This window comes from Pan paniscus, chromosome 10, assembly GCF_029289425.2.
Source record: "Pan paniscus chromosome 10, NHGRI_mPanPan1-v2.0_pri, whole genome shotgun sequence".
Lineage (NCBI taxonomy): Eukaryota > Metazoa > Chordata > Mammalia > Primates > Hominidae > Pan > Pan paniscus.
In genome coordinates this window covers 35,778,124-35,790,318 of record NC_073259.2, presented here as the reverse complement: position 1 = coordinate 35,790,318, position 12,195 = coordinate 35,778,124, and the positions used below count along the sequence as shown (strand labels likewise).

Below are 12,195 nucleotides of genomic sequence, written 5' to 3'. Positions count from 1 at the left end.
AGGGATCATGTCATATTTGTTGTGCCTAAGGAAGTACAAAGATATTTGTTCCATATGTCCTCCTCTTTAGAATTTTAAAGTCAAATGACTTAAAAATCCTCTTTTAAATAAAGGCATTTAACTATACAATTTTTTTTTTTTTTTTGAGACAGAGTCTTGCTCTGTCGCCCAGGCTGGAGTGCAGTAACGCAATCTTGGCTCACTTGCAAGCTCCACCTCCAGGGTTCACGCCATTCTCCTGCCTCAGCCTCCAGAGTAGCTGGGACTACAGGCGCCCGCCACCACGCCTGGCTAATTTTTTGTATTTTTAGTACAGACAGGTTTTCACTGTGGTCTCAATCTCCTGACCTCGTGATCTGCCTGCCTCGGCCTCCCAAAGTGCTGGGATTACAGGCGTGAGCCACCGCACCCAGCCTTAATTATACAATTTTTAATACTGGAAATGGTGGGGTTGAAATGCAATTTTTTTAAAAAAAGCTCTAATTACTAAACTAATTTCTGAGTACCTATATTTTTTTTTGATAGTTACTTTAATATTTTTGTAATAAGCACACTGGTATCTTGCCTAAGACAGAGTTTTATTTAGAAAATACATTTAAAAATTTTTTCTCAAATATTTGGTAATCTTAAAGCAAAATATCCTGTCCTTTCCAGTCTGTCTTCATTCTGTCGGTACATATAGGCTTTAAAAAACTTGTTGGATCTGGCCGGGCGCGGTGGCTCACGCCTCTAATCCCAGCACTTTGGGAGGCCGAGGCGGGCAGATCACGAGGTCGGGACATCGAGACCAACCTGGCTAACACGGTGAAACCCCAGTCTCTACTAACAATACAAAAAATGAGCTGGGCGCCGTGGCGGTCGCCTATAGTCCCAGCTACTTGGGAGGCTGAGGCGGGAGAATGGCGTGAACCTGGGAGGCGGAGCTTGCAGTGAGCCGAGATAGCACCACTGCACCCCGGCCTGGGCAAAAGAGGGAGACTCCATCTCAAAAAACAAACAAACAAACAAAAAAAAAAAACCCACAAAAAAACAACTTGTTGGATCTAATGGTATTCTACCATTGCAAGGCTCCTAGAGATTTTATACCTTGCATGTTAATTAGTTCAAGCATCAATATCAAAACTCTATGTTGTCATTTCTCCCCTGTTGGCACTCTGGTTAGTCTCTTTAAGACAGACATTTTTCTGATAGTCTGTACCTGTCTAAACTGCTCATTGACACATTTCCTTGAAATGTGGGAAAGTTAGCCAAGTCACAGTTGCACATTAGTTAAGACAAATATAGGTTTTATAACTGCTTCCTCCTCTCTAATACTCCCCAAGTTCAAAGACTTTCTTTTAATCTCAAAACCACCTACTGACCAGTCTCCTTGCTAATCTCTCTTATTCTTTATTCTCTGTACTCTCTAACATAAGAACTAGCTTTCTTATGTTAGAAGTATTTTGATATTGCTGTATTTTCAAATGCATTTGATATTGTTTGCATGATACTTTCCTGGGAAAAGGCTAATTGGAACACCAGAAATGAGTAGAGGATGCTGCCTGAGCATTTTATAGCTCAGCATGTTCTAGTTCATTCTGTTCTCCTACTGAGGTAAAATCCCAGAAATTCAGGGGCATGTTCAATGCTTCACAAGCTTTCAAAAGAGAATTTATGCCAATTGTTCACGAGTGAGTTAGAGAAGATCTGCAATAGGAGGCCCCGTAAGAAACTGGGTCCAAGTGCTGTCCTAGATCATCTGAAGAGCCGAACCTCTTTTGAAAGATGGGACTAAAGTCAGGGAAGTTGATCTCTAGCTCCTAAACCATTTCTTCATCTCTAGTAGGGATGAAAGAGAAACCTGTAAGGTTAGTGTCAGGTAGGCTGATGGTAAACAGCCTGCCTGTCCTTGAAGATTGAATAAAAGTGCCTCAGCCAAGTGGTTAAGGGCAAGAGGACTGAGTGGGCTACTGTCATTGAAGAGCTGAAGCATAACTTCATATTGAGTCTTAGGGTAAAACCTGAGGGAGTTGAGGCAATTCCTGTCAGATACTGAGATCTCCAGAAATATGACCTTATTTGGAAATAGGGTTTTTGCAGATATAATTAATTAAGACGGGGTCATACTAGATTAGGGTGGGCCCTAAATCCAGGAACTGGTATATTTATAGAAGGCCACATGAACATACAGAGACAGAGACCCACAAGAAAGGAGACCATGTGACAACAGAGTGGGAGATTGGAGTGATGTATCTACAAGCCGAGTGATGTATCTACAAGCCAAGTGACTGCCAGCACCAGAAGCTCAGAAGAGAACAGGAAGGACACTTCCCTTGAGCCTTCAGAGAGCGGATGGTCCTCATGACATTTTGATTTTGGGCTTCTGGTCTCTCAAACTGTGAAAGAATAAATTTCCGCCATTTATTTATTTATTTTTTAAGAAATCATGGTACAAAACACTGAACATTAGATTTATCTTGTTAACAAATTTTTAGGTGTATGGTTCAGTATTATTAACTATAAGCACAACGTTGTTCAGCAGACTTCTAGAATTTTTTCATCTTGTGTGATTGCATCACTATACCCATTGAACAGCAATTCAAATTTTCCCCTCTGCCTCAGTCCCCGGCAACTACCATTGCCACGTGATGGTAGAACTAACATTCTACCTACCATTTTAAAGCAGTAAAACTTCCATGAGTTTTACTACTTTAGATACCTCATATAAGTGGAATCATGCAGTATTTGTTTTTCTGTGATTGGCTTATTTCACTCAGCATACTGTCCTCCAGCTTTATTCATGTTGTAGCATGTGGCAGCATTTCCTTTTATAAGGTTGAATAATATGCTTTTGTAAGTATACCATATTTTCTTCACTCATTCATTCACTGATGGACATTTAGGTTGTTTCTCGCTATTGGCTATTGTGAATAATGCTGCAATGAACATGGGAGTGTAAATAGCTCTTCAAGATCCTGATTTCAATTCTTTTGGATAGATACCTAGAAGTGAGTTTTCTGGATAAGATAGTGATTCTGCTTTTAATTTTTTGAAGGGCCTCTATAGTGTTTTCTAAAGTGGCCATACTGTTTTACGTCTTCACAAGGATTCAAATTTTTTTCACATGCTCACCAACTCTTGTTATTTTCTGTTTTTTGATAATGACATTCTAACCGGTGTGAGGTGATACTTCATTGTGGTTTTGAGTTTCATTTTCCTGATGATTAGTGATGTTGAATGTCTTTTTATTGATTATTGAGAAATATGTATTGAAGTCTTTTGCCCATTTGTAACTGGGTTATTTATTTGTTTTTTGCTATTGGGTTGTAGGAGTTCCTTATGTATTTTAGATATTAACCCCTTATCAGATATATATGGTTTGTAAATATTTTCTCATGTTCCATGGGTTGCCAGTCTCTGTTGTTTTAAGCCCTCCAGTTTGTGGTAATTTAAAGTATAGAACATAATCCCAATTATGCTTAAGGCTGTCTCTATGTTCTATAGAAAAGATGCATGCAGAAATGGATCAAAATGTTAATAATACTTATCTCTGAGTATGGGAATAAAGGTTATTTTTGTTTTCTCCTTTATAATCTTTTATATCTTTCAAGTCATCTCAAATGAGAATTCATTGTTTTAAAACATAAATAAAATTAAAGGTAAAACTTGAGCAACAACATTAAAAGATATCCTGAAAGTCTGTAATTAAGTGAATAATTATTGAGTATCTACTATGTTCTCGGTACTGTTTTAAGCACTGGGAGTATGAAAGAGTTCTTACATTTCAGTTGTTTACTGTTATGTCTGAGAAAATAGACAATATGCAGATAAATAAATAAATAAAATAACTTCCTAGACATGTGAGAGCTAAGTAAACAGAAGATAAAATGAGACAATGTAAATAGAGAGCACCTGGGGTGGTCAAGGAAGCCCTCTGTGAGACAGTGATGATTTTATTGAGACCTCAGTGGTGAGAGGGAGGCAGCAATAAGAAGTTTTGGAGAAACTTTGAAGCTAAAGGAACAGCAAGCACAAAGGCCCTGGGGTGGGAAGGATCCTGGTATATGGCTGGAATGGAGTGATGGGCAGGGCAGATCACGTGGGGACACAAGCCACCCAGAGGTCCCTATGATTGAACCAGACCAGGACCCACAGTCCTAGAGAGGAGTGTGAGCTGTAGTGTTGTCGCAGGGGGAAGTCCATTGGAGGTTTTGAACAAGGAAGTGACGTGTATTGATATTTGCATCAGAAATCTCACTCTGGCTATTGTGTGGTGGATGCACCTTGTGTATTTCTCTGTGTGACGATGTTCAAAGAATAAAGGTCAGTCTAGGCAGTTTAAACAGAAAAGGAATGTAGTAAGGAATCTTAGGACACTTAAAGAAATTTTGAGAGTGAAATAGGAAAACTTCCCTCATCTCCCTTGCAGGGCATGCGGCAGGCAGGGTTCGCTTCTTCAATGTCCTTCTGCTCAAACCCCTAGGGGACATGCAGATGGGCAGGTTGTGGGGAGCTTTTTGGGCTCCGACCCCACGGCAGCGTCTAGGGGTGAGTGTTTAGAGCTCCCGAAGCCCCAGTGGCCATGTTACAGTGTGCTCTTTCAGTTTTGCCATCTGCAGGTAGCTTGTGTTAATCAGTTCAGTTAGACCCTATGCCTTATCACAAGGACAGAAGGCTTTCTGTATCAGGGGTTCTTCCCTAGTGGACCGGAAAAAATGAATCCCACGTAGGCTTGGAGGATGGGTGCAAGGTTTTTTATTGACTGGTGGTAGCTATCAGTGAGGTAGATGGAGAGGTCAGAAGGGGCATAGAGGGGGAAGGTGGTCTTCCATGGAGTTGGGCGGCCCAGCGGCAGCCGGACTCTTCTCCAACCGCCCCCCTCCACCGCCGAATTCCACATCTTTCTGCTGTCAATGGCCTGCCGATGTCTGCTCCTCTTCTGCTCTCGATGTCCAGTTGCTTGTGTGTGTGCCCACTAGGGTCTCAGGTTTTTTTTTTTTTCATAGGCACAGGATGGGGACACGGGGAGGGCCAGAGTGGTCTTGGAAAATGCAACATTTGGCTGGGAAAACAGGAGTGCCTGTCCTCACTTAGGTCCATGGGCACAGGCCGAAGGGTGGAACCCTCATCAGGGATCCTGCCCTTGTCTACCCAGCATTTCCCTGCCCTCCTTTCATATCAAGAGGACTAGAGAATTAGACTTGGAGATTGCACAGACAGACCACTGTCCAGTGACATTGCTGGTTACTCCAGGGGTTCCCTACTAGACCTGTGAACACGGGCCCCACAGCCTGCACCTGAATGCTGGGCCCAGAAATTAGGAAGATATATGTAACTCTGCACTTTACAATTAATACAGCATGTAGATCCTGATCTGAGTGAAAGAATTGTTATAAGATTTCTTGTGTTAGCTGAGAAACCTAGGAGTAACCTTGCTGATTTTTTTCTTATTGGTAAAAGATGGCTTCAATGAGTTCTTTCCAGTTTCCTTCTATTATTTTCCCAAATCATTATAGATTTTTGTATTTATAATCAACATTAATTTTTAAATATTTGTCATTTTTTAGACTGCCTGCCTTCTATCTGAATGACATTTAAGTAAACAAGGTGTATATTTTTTCTTTAAATTTTTTCTTCTTAGCAGAAATTGTTAGACAAAACTTAACTTTGATTTTAATAAGCTTCTACAAATAATCTGATTTGGCTATTAATAACCAGGTTAATAAGTCTGTCATTCCAGAGTGGGGCAAGTGCTACATTTTCCAAAATACATAGCTAAGATATCAACTAATACAACTGTATATCCAGAGTAGGAAGGCAGAGGTTTTGTTTATCCTATGCAGAAATGTTCTGACCTGTTTTTTTTTCTCTCTCTCTCTTTCTCTGACTCTCTCTCTCTCTTTCTCTCTCTCTCTCACACACACACATCACTCAGAATTCCATGCTTAGTGAAGTAGAAAAGACTGTAGGGTTTAGAAGCTGGTTCCAGTGCTCACTCTATCACCCACACCTCTAGACTGGTTTTGAGTAGATGACTGCACCTTTCTAAACTTGTGCTCTGTTACCTATTGCTCTCAACTTCAACTGATGAGTAAAAGGTGAGATATATCATGAATTTAGAGGTGCTTTTAAGCTGTCGTGTCTCTCCCTGTTAAACTTTGAGTTCTTGGTACTCTTATTTTCCTCAACATCTCCAGTGTCTACCCACAAGCGTAGGAGTCATGCCAGGTACCTATAGTGCTATTGCTCTTCTGCACATAATCACCATTCCTGTGAGTCCTGAAACTGCTGGAGACATCTTAATGTGCCCTGAATTCTCTCATCATTTTAAGGTGTCCATGTTCCATTCGTTGAGTGGGCTGTGCTGATCATGAACCTTTTTTCATGTTTGAGATGATAACAGGTAACTTATTGTCCACTCTGCCATTCCTATCATTCCACACTGATGGGCTGGTGAGGGATCATTTATTTGCAGGGCTCAATTAGAAGCAGTCTAGCAGGCCAGGAAAAAGCATTTACTCTTGAGAGAGATTCTCAGGGACAACTGGTGGGAGAGTGAAAAGAACAAAGTTGGAAGCAGTAGTTAGTTTTTACTATTCCCTCTGAAGTTGCCCAAATTAGCTGGGTGGGTGAATATTTAATGTCACCACATCACATATGTAATTTGTACTGTCTGCTTTTAATCTTCACACCAGTTTTATAATTTTAATAAAGTTTTAATTAAAAATAAATGAACAGAACACTTCAACAGAACATTTTAAATGCAGACTATCAGGCTGGAAGCCCATGCTCAGCTGGAGATACAAACAAAACTAAGATATTCTAAAAATACATAGCTGAGATATTTCTCCCTTTCTGCTCAGAAAGCATGGTTTTTCAGAGACCAAGATATCCTAAAAATACTACAAGCAGGTCCCAACTCCCAAGCAGACAATCCAGACCCCCCTTTGTGATTCGGTGCCTTGAGCGTACAGACTAGGATACTCCCATCTCTCTTGGGTCATTACTCTCCCAGTGTTTACCTCCTTACAGTAATTTCTTTCTGTCCTAGCAGCCCTCTGAGGGAGCTGACTCAGACTTGTACTTTTCCTGGATATCTACTAAATGCCCAAATTATATGCCCCTATTTGGCCAAACTCATAATAATATATAAATAAGTAATGCTGCATTTACATTTTACAATGCTGGGTTTTTAAAAATGTGTAATGGAATTTCAAACCGTATTATAAAGTACATAATTTAAATAGTGTGGGCAGAAATATTTCTGGACTCATGGCCAAATTTTTTAGATTTTCTAGGGGGCAGTTTTGATTTTGAAAAGGTCATGACATTGTCCATAGAATATTTTAGTATTTGTTTGAAATACAAAACCATTCAGCCACCATATATGCCATAGTCTTTAACAATTGCATTTTAAAATCACACTATTATAAGTTATAATTTTTATAGTTTTGGTCTATAGTTTTAGAGAAAGCAACATTTATAACTTCAGAATCTCATTGACTGTGGGGTTGGGATTTATGTATGTATGTATGTATGTATGTATGTATGTATTTACTTATTTATTATACTTTAAGTTCTGGGATACATGTGCAGAACGTGCAGGTTTGTTACATAGGTATAGACGTGTCACGGTGGTTTGCTGCACCCATCAACCCGTCATCTACACTAGGTATTTCTCCTAATGCTATCCCTTCCCTAGCCCCCACTACTCAACAGGCCCTGGTGTGTGATGTACCCCTCCCTGTGTCCATGTATTCTCATTGTTCCCCTCCCACTTTTGAGTGAGAACATGTGGTGTTTGGTTTTCTGTTCCTGTGTTAGTTTGCTGAGGATGATGGTTTCCAGCTTCATCCATGTCCCTGCAAAAAACATGAACTCATCCTTTTTATGGCTGTATAGTATTCCATGGTGTATATGTGCCACATTTTCTTTATCCAGTCTATCATTGTTGGGCATTTGGGTTGGTTTCAAGTCTTTGCAATTATGAATAGTGCTTTATTAATAGTCTGCTTATCCATTATATCTCTGGATTCTGACTCTATTAAAATTGTTGAGCCCTAAGAAACAAAGACCACCAAATCAATGTCCAAAACAATGCCAAATTTATTGCTGGCCTGGCAAGGAAACGTTCTGACAGTCAGCTACAAGGTCAGTGGGTCTCTCCAGGCAGAAGTTAAAAGGGTATAAAAGGAGTGATCACATCAAATATATCAGACAGAAATTTGAGTTCAGGGCTATGATTGCACCACATGGTAGAGATGCCACTTCTTGATGACTGGTGACTTTCAGATTACCAGGGCTAATCCTGAGAGACTTGATTCCCAACACATTCAGGATGAGTTATGCGAGATTCCAGTGGGTCTAGCGTCATCAGGTGTGCTCACATGCTTTTATTTGAAGCTTAGCATGGTTGCTTTCTCCTTTTTCTTAATGAAATAGATAATGCATTTTGGGAAGAGATAATGCATTTTGGGAGGATGAGGCGGTGGATTACCTGAGGTCAGGAGTTCGAGACCAGCCTGGCCAACATGGAGAAACCCTGTCTCTGCTAAAAATACAAAAAATTAGCCGGGTACAGTGCACGTGCTTGTAGTTCTAGCTACTCGGGAGGCTGAGGCAGGAGAATGGTTTGAACCTGGGAGGGGGAGGTTGCAGTGAGCCAAGATTGCACTATTGTACTCTAGCCTGGGCAATAGAGCGAGACGCCATCTAAAAAGAAAAAAAGAAAAGAAAAGAAGAAGAAGTCATTATGATAGTGGACACTAAAAACTGGAGTTTTTAGGCATTGGGTTAGACAGTATTAGAGTGGTATTCTCTTTCACTTACTCATTTATTTACTCATTCATTCCTTTTTTGCAAGTATTTTTGGAGTCCCTGCGATGTGAATAACACTGCTGTATGCTAGGGATAACAAATATAACCCAGATGTCACATAAGGTCAGATTTCCTATCGCGCAACCTCTGAAAAACTAATGTCTTCTCTGGGGTTTACAGCTGCTGACTCAGAACTGAAACCTGTACCTTAACTGTCTTTAATTGCATGGATTTACTGTTATACTCAAAACTCTGCATTAACCTGACTTCATTTTTCAAGGGAATTCTTTCTCAGGAGGATGTTTGTCTCATGAACTTTCTGAAGTCTATTTATTCCAACCGTAGACTAGCCAAGTAGCCTACATCAAGGCACATATCTTCCTTCTCAGAACAATAAATTATTCAACTGGGTTTCTCAAGGGACTGTTTTTCAAGGCTTCCTTCAAATCCCCCCCCCTTTTTTTTTCACTGTGTTTGCTAATTCTAAACTCTTATGTAACAAACTCTGCCCAATTCTAATCAGGCCCCTACATTGAAAGACCCACCTTAAACCATACTCTTATAAGTATTTTTCTTTTGTACTCTATCATTCAAGTTGCTACTATGGTTCTGTCAAGTTAGTTATCTCCCTTATTACAAAGGTAATACACTTGATTTGCTTAATCTGTGTCTTTTGGTGGAATTTTTGGGGAGTCAGCAATCTACAGAGATTACATTCTCAAAGTCGCTCTGGCTTCAGTCCCTTGATCTTACTGAGTTTTTGTGTATTGTCATCTACTCCCTTCTCTTGTCTCTGTTCTATGTTGACCAAGACATAAAACTAACTCCCTTTCTTGTTTTTTAAACTCCTTAATCCCCAGCAACAACCACAACAAAGTCCAGTCTCACAAAGCATTTGCATGTCAAACAAACTTTAAAAATTTAGTAACATAAGGGTTCATATAGATTAGCAATAACAACTTACATTTGAATATTAGATATCCTTGTTCTTGCGAGTCCTTCAACCTCCCCACTCTCTAGACTGGTATTACTCAGAGTGTGGCATTATCAGTACATCACAAAGTTAGTACAGAAATTGAGAATAAGCATTTACAAGCATTTGATTAGTGATGATTGGAAATTAAACAACAACTTCCCCCCAAACAAACAACAAAAACCTGGTTCTTCACCACAGATAATTTGAGAGCCATTCACCAAACTCTCAGGTTTTCAATTTGGTGCGAACCCCATCCTTTAGCACCCCAAGGAAACGCAATCTTCTTCACTGTACTATGCAAAGCAACTAAGATTTTCTACTCCTCTTCTCTGAGTACACCTCTCAATATGTGGAAATACACACTTAAGGCATTCTGCTAAACAATGGCATGTGGGAACTCTAGTTCCCACCATGTTGCAGAACAAAAGAATTGGAAGAGGTCTTGCAATTTCAGTCTTTTTTTTATCTCTCCCTTATTAAAGTCTCTGGGAGGGTAAAAGAGCACATCAAATGTCATATTTGCCTAATAGAATAATGGCATTTTTCCTAATGGGTAAGAAGATGGTACAATCAGCTTTGTCCTTAAACAATATTTTTTGTCCTATTACTTCATAATGAGTTAGATACTGTCCCTGACCTGAAAGAACTCCTTATCATTTGAGAAGAAGTCACCATGTAAATACGTCATGGCAACACTGCAGGGTAAGTGCAGAGAGGGAGAGAGTTCCCCATAGTCAGAGGAACCCTGAAGGTAGAGGGCAAAGTGTGCCCAGGGATTCAGGGGATCTGTTGCTTTCTACCACTGAATCAATTTTGAATGAATGAAATATAGTGGATAAAATTTAGAACGTAGATAAGTCATGGCATTTACAGTAGGAATCGTGCTATTTCCCCTCTAGATAGTTGTAATTTACCCTTCAGTGGTGTCAACACACAGTAGAGTTAATACTGAGAATGAAGTGGTAGCAGGAGGTTTGTGGTTACATAAACTAAACAGCATTTAATTGAATTTCTAACAGATGGAGAACAATTAAATCATTTATAATCTTTTCACGGTGAGTTAACTCAGAGGTAAACCTGAAATGATCAAATAGTTTTATCCAGTCTTCTGCTGCAGATTTAATATTTTCATCTGCATCAACTCTGTTATTTCCCGGCTCAATTTAATGACTAACATGGCATAAAAGTAACAATTTCTTGATTATTAAAATTCTATTTGTGGCAGATTACAAATAAAATCTATTTTAAAGTCATTACTAAATAAATATCCTGTAATAATAAACTAACATTGAACAACCATCTTATAAAATCTTGATGATAAGCGTATTAGAGAATTTTAATTCAAAGCATTATCACAAAAATAAACAGACACAGCTACCAATTTTTTCTCATTAGAACAACTTTTCAATGTTAAATAATACATCAAATAACTCACTTTTTCTATGACAGTGTGTGGCATTTCCTCCTAAATCCCACAAGCAAAGTGGGCACCTGTGAAAAGAGCAACAAAGAGACCTAACCATGGTTGTCCTGAAATGGTTTAGCCAGGGTGTCAGTTAAAATCATCAACATCTTCCCAATGTCCAATGGCAGGGAAGACCCTTACCTCCATTTCTGAACAGTAGCACTCATTTCTGAGGGTAAATGTGAAACATTTAACCATGAGTCGGTATCTTCAAACTATTTCCAGAAAACTGGCCCTTAGAAGCAACATATAGGGAGTGATATTCCAATGACACCAGTATTCACAATTACACATTTAAATATTTATTTGTAAAATTATTGATTTTATTGTAGAAAGAGCAAGAACCCAGAGAAGCAAAAACAAAACAAAACAAAAACAAAAACACTCTAAATCAATTATGTCACCATTCAGAGATGGCCACAGTCAATATTTTGGTATGCAGCCTTTCTAACCTATTTATAATCTCTGTGTTTATAACATACTATATATGTAAATAACAAGAAAAGAATGTGGATATTTAGACATACTGTCCTGTAATGTGTCTTTTTTCCAGGTGGCAAAATATTATTAACTTATTTTGAGGGGACTGAAAATGCTGTATTATTACTGGTGGAGTTGGATTGAGAAACATACCTTGATCCTATAGTCAAAAAGTCTTCCTGCTAATTTTTTTTTCCCAGAAGTAAATGGTCCCAAGGGTTTAGACCACATCTCACATAAAGAAGAAAAAAAGCTTATCATGAGCTTGTTATTTAATCAACATGTCTCAGCATCACGATTTTACATGCTTATAATGATATCATCTTAGGATTATTTTAGTGAAAACCTTTTGATATCAAGAAACAGACTTGGCCAGGCACCTGTAATCCCAGCACTTTGGGATGCCAAGGCAGGTGGATCACGTGAGGTCAGGAGTTCGAGACCAGCCTGGCTAACATGGTGAAACCCCCATCTCTAC

The 12,195-nt window shown here is 39.2% G+C and overlaps 2 long non-coding RNA genes across 6 annotated transcripts in view; one reads left to right on the top strand and one right to left on the bottom strand.

The window, feature by feature from the left end:
• LOC134728475 (uncharacterized) overlaps positions 1 to 12,195 on the top strand; it is a 307,624-nt gene that overhangs the window by 45,533 nt on the left and 249,896 nt on the right. The gene's annotated exons all lie outside the window — the stretch shown is intronic.
• The window catches only part of LOC129393497 (uncharacterized), a 95,154-nt gene continuing 91,026 nt past the window's right edge, over positions 8,068 to 12,195 (bottom strand). For all 5 annotated transcript variants that reach the window (XR_010108900.1, XR_010108903.1, XR_010108902.1 and 2 more), the window contains 3 exons: positions 11,379 to 11,472; positions 11,208 to 11,263; positions 8,068 to 8,691 (listed from right to left, as the gene is read on the bottom strand). This is a non-coding gene — a long non-coding RNA (uncharacterized LOC129393497). The remainder of the gene's footprint in view (positions 8,692 to 11,207; positions 11,264 to 11,378; positions 11,473 to 12,195) is intronic.